The following is a 9,900-nucleotide window of genomic DNA, read 5'->3' as shown; positions in this document are numbered from 1 at the left end:
AGAGTAGACCTACTTTCCACCCCAGACAGAGTAGACCTACCTTTTCACCCCAGACAGAGTAGGTCTACCTTTCCACCATAGACAGAGTAGGTCTACCTTTCCACCCCAGACAGAGTAGGCCTACCTTTCCACCCCAGACAGAGTAGGTCTACCTTTCCACCCCAGACAGAGTAGACCTACCTTTCCACCCCAGACAGAGTAGGCCTACCTTTCCACCCCAGACAGAGTAGGCCTACCTTTCCACCCCAGACAGAGTAGGACCTACCTTTCCACCCCAGACAGAGTAGACCTACCTTTCCACCCCAGACAGAGTAGGCCTACCTTTCCACCCCAGACAGAGTAGGACCTACCTTTCCACCCCAGACAGAGTAGGCCTACCTTTCCACCCCAGACAGAGTAGCCTACCTTTCCACCCCAGACAGAGTAGGTCTACCTTTCCACCCCAGACAGAGTAGGTCTACCTTTCCACCCCAGACAGAGTAGACCTACCTTTCCACCCCAGAGAGTAGGTCTACCTTTCCACCCCAGACAGAGTAGGTCTACCTTTCCACCCCAGACAGAGTAGACCTACTTTTCCAACCCAGACAGAGTAGGACCTACCTTTCCACCCCAGACAGAGTAGCCTACCTTTCCACCCCAGACAGAGTAGGCCTACCTTTCCACCCCAGACAGAGTAGGCCTACCTTTCCACCCCAGACAGAGTAGGCCTACCTTTCCACCCCAGACAGAGTAGGTCTACCTTTCCACCCCAGACAGAGTAGGTCTACCTTTCCACCCCAGACAGAGTAGGCCTACCTTTCCACCCCAGATAGAGTAGACCTACCTTTCCACCCCAGACAGAGTAGACCTACCTTTCCACCCCAGACAGAGTAGGCCTACCTTTCCACCCCAGACAGAGTAGGCCTACCTTTCCACCCCAGACAGAGTAGACCTACCTTTCCACCCCAGACAGAGTAGGCCTACCTTTCCACCCCAGACAGAGTAGGCCTACCTTTCCACCCCAGACAGAGTAGGCCTACCTTTCCACCCCAGACAGAGTAGGCCTACCTTTCCACCCCAGACAGAGTAGACCTACCTTTCCACCCCAGACAGAGTAGGTCTACCTTTCCACCCCAGACAGAGTAGGCCTACCTTTCCACCCCAGACAGAGTAGGTCTACCTTTCCACCCCAGACAGAGTAGGCCTACCTTTCCACCCCAGACAGAGTAGGACCTACCTTTCCACCCCAGACAGAGTAGGCCTACCTTTCCACCCCAGACAGAGTAGGCCTACCTTTCCACCCCAGACAGAGTAGACCTACCTTTCCACCCCAGACAGTGTAGGTCTACCTTTCCACCCTAGACAGAGTAGGTCTACCTTTCCACCCCAGACAGAGTAGACCTACCTTTCCACCCCAGACAGAGTAGGTCTACCTTTCCACCCCAGACAGAGTAGGTCTACCTTTCCACCCCAGACAGAGTAGGCCTACCTTTCCACCCCAGACAGAGTAGGCCTACCTTTCCACCCCAGACAGAGTAGGTCTACCTTTCCACCCCAGACAGAGTAGGTCTACCTTTCCACCCCAGACACCCTTTCCACCCCAGACAGAGTAGGCCTACCTTTCCACCCCAGACAGAGTAGACCTACTTTTCCACCCCAGACAGAGTAGGACCTACCTTTCCACCCCAGACAGAGTAGGCCTACCTTTCCACCCCAGACAGAGTAGGCCTACCTTTCCACCCCAGACAGAGTAGGTCTACCTTTCCACCCCAGACAGAGTAGGTCTACCTTTCCACCCCAGACAGAGTAGGCCTACCTTTCCACCCCAGACAGAGTAGGTCTACCTTTCCACCCCAGACAGAGTAGGTCTACCTTTCCACCCCAGACAGAGTAGGTCTACCTTTCCACCCTAGACAGAGTAGGTCTACCTTTCCACCCCAGACAGAGTAGGCCTACCTTTCCACCCCAGACAGAGTAGACCTACCTTTCCACCCCAGACAGAGTAGGCCTACCTTTCCACCCCAGACAGAGTAGGCCTACCTTTCCACCCCAGAGAGTAGGTCTACCTTTCCACCCCTAGACAGAGTAGGTCTACCTTTCCACCCCAGACAGAGTAGACCTACCTTTCCACCCCAGACAGAGTAGGCCTACCTTTCCACCCCAGACAGAGTAGACCTACCTTTCCACCCCAGACAGAGTAGACCTACCTTTTCACCCCAGACAGAGTAGGTCTACCTTTCCACCATAGACAGAGTAGGTCTACCTTTCCACCCCAGACAGAGTAGGCCTACCTTTCCACCCCAGAGAGTAGGTCTACCTTTCCACCCTAGACAGAGTAGGTCTACCTTTCCACCCCAGACAGAGTAGGCCTACCTTTCCACCCCAGACAGAGTAGGCCTACCTTTCCACCCCAGACAGAGTAGACCTACCTTTCCACCCCAGACAGAGTAGACCTACCTTTCCACCCCAGACAGAGTAGGCCTACCTTTCCACCCCAGACAGAGTAGGCCTACCTTTCCACCCCAGACAGAGTAGGCCTACCTTTCCACCCCAGACAGAGTAGGCCTACCTTTCCACCCCAGACAGAGTAGGCCTACCTTTCCACCCCAGACAGAGTAGACCTACCTTTCCACCCCAGACAGAGTAGGCCTACCTTTCCACCCCAGACAGAGTAGGCCTACCTTTCCACCCCAGACAGAGTAGGCCTACCTTTCCACCCCAGACAGAGTAGACCTACCTTTCCACCCCAGACAGAGTAGGCCTACCTTTCCACCCCAGACAGAGTAGGCCTACCTTTCCACCCCAGACAGAGTAGGCCTACCTTTCCACCCCAGACAGAGTAGGCCTACCTTTCCACCCCAGACAGAGTAGGTCTACCTTTCCACCCCAGACAGAGTAGGTCTACCTTTCCACCCCAGACAGAGTAGGCCTACCTTTCCACCCCAGACAGAGTAGGTCTACCTTTCCACCCCAGACAGAGTAGGCCTACCTTTCCACCCCAGACAGAGTAGGCCTACCTTTCCACCCCAGAGAGTAGACCTACCTTTCCACCCCAGACAGAGTAGGCCTACCTTTCCACCCCAGACAGAGTAGGCCTACCTTTCCACCCCAGACAGAGTAGGCCTACCTTTCCACCCCAGACAGAGTAGACCTACTTTCCACCCCAGACAGAGTAGACCTACCTTTCCACCCCAGACAGAGTAGGTCTACCTTTCCACCCCAGACAGAGTAGGTCTACCTTTCCACCCCAGACAGAGTAGGCCTACCTTTCCACCCCAGAGAGTAGGTCTACCTTTCCACCCTAGACAGAGTAGGTCTACCTTTCCACCCCAGACAGAGTAGGCCTACCTTTCCACCCCAGACAGAGTAGGCCTACCTTTCCACCCCAGACAGAGTAGGCCTACCTTTCCACCCCAGACAGAGTAGACCTACCTTTCCACCCCAGACAGAGTAGGCCTACCTTTCCACCCCAGACAGAGTAGACCTACATTTCCACCCCAGACAGAGTAGGCCTACCTTTCCACCCCAGACAGAGTAGACCTACCTTTCCACCCCAGACAGAGTAGGCCTACCTTTCCACCCCAGACAGAGTAGGCCTACCTTTCCACCCCAGACAGAGTAGACCTACCTTTCCACCCCAGAGAGTAGGTCTACCTTTCCACCCTAGACAGAGTAGGTCTACCTTTCCACCCCAGACAGAGTAGACCTACTTTTCCAACCCAGACAGAGTAGACCTATCTTTCCACCCCAGACAGAGTAGGCCTACCTTTCCACCCCAGACAGAGTAGGCCTACCTTTCCATCCCAGACCGAGTAGGCCTACCTTTCCACCCCAGACACAGTAGGCCTACCTTTCCACCCCAGACAGAGTAGGTCTACCTATCCACCCTAGACAGAGTAGGTCTACCTTTCCACCCCAGACAGAGTAGGCCTACCTTTCCACCCCAGATAGAGTAGACCTACTTTTCCACCCCAGACAGAGTAGACCTACCTTTCCACCCCAGACAGAGTAGGCCTACCTTTCCACCCCAGACAGAGTAGGCCTACCTTTCCACCCCAGACAGAGTAGACCTACCTTTCCACCCCAGACAGAGTAGGCCTACCTTTCCACCCCAGACAGAGTAGGCCTACCTTTCCATCCCAGACAGAGTAGGCCTACCTTTCCACCCCAGACAGAGTAGGCCTACCTTTCCACCCCAGACAGAGTAGGTCTACCTTTCCACCCTAGACAGAGTAGGTCTACCTTTCCACCCCAGACAGAGTAGGCCTACCTTTCCACCCCAGACAGAGTAGACCTACCTTTCCACCCCAGACAGAGTAGGCCTACCTTTCCACCCCAGACAGAGTAGACCTACCTTTCCACCCCAGACAGAGTAGGCCTACCTTTCCACCCCAGACAGAGTAGGCCTACCTTTCCACCCCAGACAGAGTAGACCTACCTTTCCACCCCAGAGAGTAGGTCTACCTTTCCACCCTAGACAGAGTAGGTCTACCTTTCCACCCCAGACAGAGTAGACCTACTTTTCCAACCCAGACAGAGTAGACCTACCTTTCCACCCCAGACAGAGTAGGCCTACCTTTCCACACCAGACAGAGTAGGCCTACCTTTCCATCCCAGACAGAGTAGGCCTACCTTTCCACCCCAGACACAGTAGGCCTACCTTTCCACCCCAGACAGAGTAGGTCTACCTATCCACCCTAGACAGAGTAGGTCTACCTTTCCACCCCAGACAGAGTAGGCCTACCTTTCCACCCCAGATAGAGTAGACCTACTTTTCCACCCCAGACAGAGTAGACCTACCTTTCCACCCCAGACAGAGTAGGCCTACCTTTCCACCCCAGACAGAGTAGGCCTACCTTTCCACCCCAGACAGAGTAGACCTACCTTTCCACCCCAGACAGAGTAGGCCTACCTTTCCACCCCAGACAGAGTAGGCCTACCTTTCCATCCCAGACAGAGTAGGCCTACCTTTCCACCCCAGACAGAGTAGGCCTACCTTTCCACCCCAGACAGAGTAGGTCTACCTTTCCACCCTAGACAGAGTAGGTCTACCTTTCCACCCCAGACAGAGTAGGCCTACCTTTCCACCCCAGACAGAGTAGACCTACCTTTCCACCCCAGACAGAGTAGGCCTACCTTTCCACCCCAGACAGAGTAGGCCTACCTTTCCACCCCAGAGAGTAGGTCTACCTTTCCACCCTAGACAGGGTAGGTCTACCTTTCCACCCCAGACAGAGTAGACCTACCTTTCCACCCCAGACAGAGTAGGCCTACCTTTCCACCCCAGACAGAGTAGACCTACTTTCCACCCCAGACAGCGTAGACCTACCTTTTCACCCCAGACAGAGTAGGTCTACCTTTCCACCATAGACAGAGTAGGTCTACCTTTCCACCCCAGACAGAGTAGGCCTACCTTTCCACCCCAGAGAGTAGGTCTACCTTTCCACCCTAGACAGAGTAGGTCTACCTTTCCACCCCAGACAGAGTAGGCCTACCTTTCCACCCCAGACAGAGTAGGCCTACCTTTCCACCCCAGAGAGTAGGCCTACCTTTCCACCCCAGACAGAGTAGACCTACCTTTCCACCCCAGACAGAGTAGGCCTACCTTTCCACCCCAGACAGAGTAGGCCTACCTTTCCACCCCAGACAGAGTAGACCTACCTTTCCACCCCAGACAGAGTAGGCCTACCTTTCCACCCCAGACAGAGTAGACCTACCTTTCCACCCCAGACAGAGTAGGCCTACCTTTCCACCCCAGACAGAGTAGGCCTACCTTTCCACCCCAGACAGAGTAGACCTACCTTTCCACCCCAGAGAGTAGGTCTACCTTTCCACCCTAGACAGAGTAGGTCTACCTTTCCACCCCAGACAGAGTAGACCTACTTTTCCAACCCAGACAGAGTAGACCTACCTTTCCACCCCAGACAGAGTAGGCCTACCTTTCCACCCCAGACAGAGTAGGCCTACCTTTCCATCCCAGACAGAGTAGGCCTACCTTTCCACCCCAGACACAGTAGGCCTACCTTTCCACCCCAGACAGAGTAGGTCTACCTATCCACCCTAGACAGAGTAGGTCTACCTTTCCACCCCAGACAGAGTAGGCCTACCTTTCCACCCCAGATAGAGTAGACCTACTTTTCCACCCCAGACAGAGTAGACCTACCTTTCCACCCCAGACAGAGTAGGCCTACCTTTCCACCCCAGACAGAGTAGGCCTACCTTTCCACCCCAGACAGAGTAGACCTACCTTTCCACCCCAGACAGAGTAGGCCTACCTTTCCACCCCAGACAGAGTAGGCCTACCTTTCCATCCCAGACAGAGTAGGCCTACCTTTCCACCCCAGACAGAGTAGGCCTACCTTTCCACCCCAGACAGAGTAGGTCTACCTTTCCACCCTAGACAGAGTAGGTCTACCTTTCCACCCCAGACAGAGTAGGCCTACCTTTCCACCCCAGACAGAGTAGACCTACCTTTCCACCCCAGACAGAGTAGGCCTACCTTTCCACCCCAGACAGAGTAGACCTACCTTTCCACCCCAGACAGAGTAGGCCTACCTTTCCACCCCAGACAGAGTAGACCTACTTTCCACCCCAGACAGAGTAGACCTACCTTTTCACCCCAGACAGAGTAGGTCTACCTTTCCAACATAGACAGAGTAGGTCTACCTTTCCACCCCAGACAGAGTAGGCCTACCTTTCCACCCCAGAGAGTAGGTCTACCTTTCCACCCTAGACAGAGTAGGTCTACCTTTCCACCCCAGACAGAGTAGGCCTACCTTTCCACCCCAGACAGAGTAGGCCTACCTTTCCACCCCAGAGAGTAGGCCTACCTTTCCACCCCAGACAGAGTAGACCTACCTTTCCACCCCAGACAGAGTAGGCCTACCTTTCCACCCCAGACAGAGTAGGCCTACCTTTCCACCCCAGATAGAGTAGACCTACTTTTCCACCCCAGACATAGTAGACCTACCTTTCCACCCCAGACAGAGTAGGCCTACCTTTCCACCCCAGACAGAGTAGGCCTACCTTTCCACCCCAGACAGAGTAGACCTACCTTTCCACCCCAGACAGAGTAGGCCTACCTTTCCACCCCAGACAGAGTAGGCCTACCTTTCCATCCCAGACAGAGTAGGCCTACCTTTCCACCCCAGACAGAGTAGGCCTACCTTTCCACCCCAGACAGAGTAGGTCTACCTTTCCACCCTAGACAGAGTAGGTCTACCTTTCCACCCCAGACAGAGTAGGCCTACCTTTCCACCCCAGACAGAGTAGACCTACCTTTCCACCCCAGACAGAGTAGGCCTACCTTTCCACCCCAGACAGAGTAGGCCTACCTTTCCACCCCAGAGAGTAGGCCTACCTTTCCACCCCAGAGAGTAGGTCTACCTTTCCACCCTAGACAGAGTAGGTCTACCTTTCCACCCCAGACAGAGTAGACCTACCTTTCCACCCCAGACAGAGTAGACCTACTTTCCACCCCAGACAGAGTAGACCTACCTTTCCACCCCAGACAGAGTAGGCCTACCTTTCCACTCCAGACAGAGTAGGCCTACCTTTCCACCCCAGACAGAGTAGGCATACCTTTCCACCCCAGAGAGTAGGTCTACCTTTCCACCCTAGACAGAGTAGGTCTACCTTTCCACCCCAGACAGAGTAGACCTACCTTTCCACCCCAGACAGAGTAGGCCTACCTTTCCACCCCAGACAAAGTAGGCCTACCTTTCCATCCCAGACAGAGTAGACCTACCTTTCCACCCCAGACAGAGTAGGTCTACCTTTCCACCCCAGACAGAGTAGGTCTACCTTTCCACCCTAGACAGAGTAGGTCTACCTTTCCACCCCAGACAGAGTAGGCCTACCTTTCCACCCCAGACAGAGTAGACCTACCTTTCCACCCCAGACAGAGTAGGCCTACCTTTCCACCCCAGACAGAGTAGGCCTACCTTTCCACCCCAGACAGAGTAGGCCTACCTTTCCACCCCAGAGAGTAGGTCTACCTTTCCACCCTAGACAGAGTAGGTCTACCTTTCCACCCCAGACAGAGTAGACCTACCTTTCCACCCCAGACAGAGTAGGCCTACCTTTCCACCCCAGACAGAGTAGACCTACTTTCCACCTCAGACAGAGTAGACCTACCTTTTCACCCCAGACAGAGTAGGTCTACCTTTCCACCATAGACAGAGTAGGTCTACCTTTCCACCCCAGACAGAGTAGGCCTACCTTTCCACCCCAGACAGAGTAGGCCTACCTTTCCACCCCAGAGAGTATGTCTACCTTTCCACCCTAGACAGAGTAGGTCTACCTTTCCACCCCAGACAGAGTAGGCCTACCTTTCCACCCCAGACAGAGTAGACCTACCTTTCCACCCCAGACAGAGTAGGCCTACCTTTCCACCCCAGACAGAGTAGGTCTACCTTTCCACCCCAGACAGAGTAGGCCTACCTTTCCATCCCAGACAGAGTAGGCCTACCTTTCCACCCCAGACAGAGTAGTTCTACCTTTCCACCCCAGACAGAGTAGGTCTACCTTTCCACCCTAGACAGAGTAGGTCTACCTTTCCACCCCAGACAGAGTAGGCCTACCTTTCCACCCCAGACAGAGTAGACCTACCTTTCCACCCCAGACAGAGTAGGCCTACCTTTCCACCCCAGACAGAGTAGGCCTACCTTTCCACCCCAGACAGAGTAGGCCTACCTTTCCACCCCAGAGAGTAGGTCTACCTTTCCACCCTAGACAGAGTAGGTCTACCTTTCCACCCCAGACAGAGTAGACCTACCTTTCCACCCCAGACAGAGTAGGCCTACCTTTCCACCCCAGACAGAGTAGAACTACTTTCCACCCCAGACAGAGTAGACCTACCTTTTCACCCCAGACAGAGTAGGTCTACCTTTCCACCATAGACAGAGTAGGTCTACCTTTCCACCCCAGACAGAGTAGGCCTACCTTTCCACCCCAGAGAGTAGGTCTACCTTTCCACCCTAGACAGAGTAGGTCTACCTTTCCACCCCAGACAGAGTAGGTCTACCTTTCCACCCCAGACAGAGTAGGCCTACCTTTCCACCCCAGACAGAGTAGACCTACCTTTCCACCCCAGACAGAGTAGACCTACCTTTCCACCCCAGACAGAGTAGGCCTACCTTTCCACCCCAGACAGAGTAGGTCTACCTATCCACCCTAGACAGAGTAGGTCTACCTTTCCACCCCAGACAGAGTAAACCTACCTTTCCACCCCAGACAGAGTAGGCCTAACTTTCCACCCCAGACAGAGTAGGCCTACCTTTCCACCCCAGACAGAGTAGACCTACTTTCCACCCCAGACAGAGTAGACCTACTTTCCACCCCAGACAGAGTAGACCTACCTTTTCACCCCAGACAGAGTAGGTCTACCTTTCCACCATAGACAGAGTAGGTCTACCTTTCCACCCCAGACAGAGTAGGCCTACCTTTCCACCCCAGAGAGTAGGTCTACCTTTCCACCCTAGACAGAGTAGGTCTACCTTTCCACCCCAGACAGAGTAGGCCTACCTTTCCACCCCAGACAGAGTAAACCTACCTTTCCACCCCAGACAGAGTAGGCCTAACTTTCCACCCCAGACAGAGTAGGCCTACCTTTCCACCTCAGACAGAGTAGGCAGAAAATGTCAACTTTAACTGCTGGCTACTCTTCTTCTTAACCCAACGAGAGAAGGTCACAAGTGTTTCCCTAAAAGCTGTCTGGGTTTTCACATCTACTGTTGTACAGGAAGTGAATAGCTTAAACAATTGATAGTGACAGAATTGCATGACTTCCCAAGCAAAGTAATTTTTTATCTCCTCGGCTATAGAAGGTTGTAGCTCAGCCTCTTAATGTCAAAGAAACAAATCAATGATATCGCCATATGCATCGGAGTCACGTCTTTCCCGGGTATTTCACAGCTTGTT

The sequence above is a fragment of the Oncorhynchus nerka genome, linkage group LG4, assembly GCF_034236695.1.
Source record: "Oncorhynchus nerka isolate Pitt River linkage group LG4, Oner_Uvic_2.0, whole genome shotgun sequence".
Taxonomy (NCBI): domain Eukaryota; kingdom Metazoa; phylum Chordata; class Actinopteri; order Salmoniformes; family Salmonidae; genus Oncorhynchus; species Oncorhynchus nerka.
Note: the sequence above shows the minus strand (reverse complement) of the source record.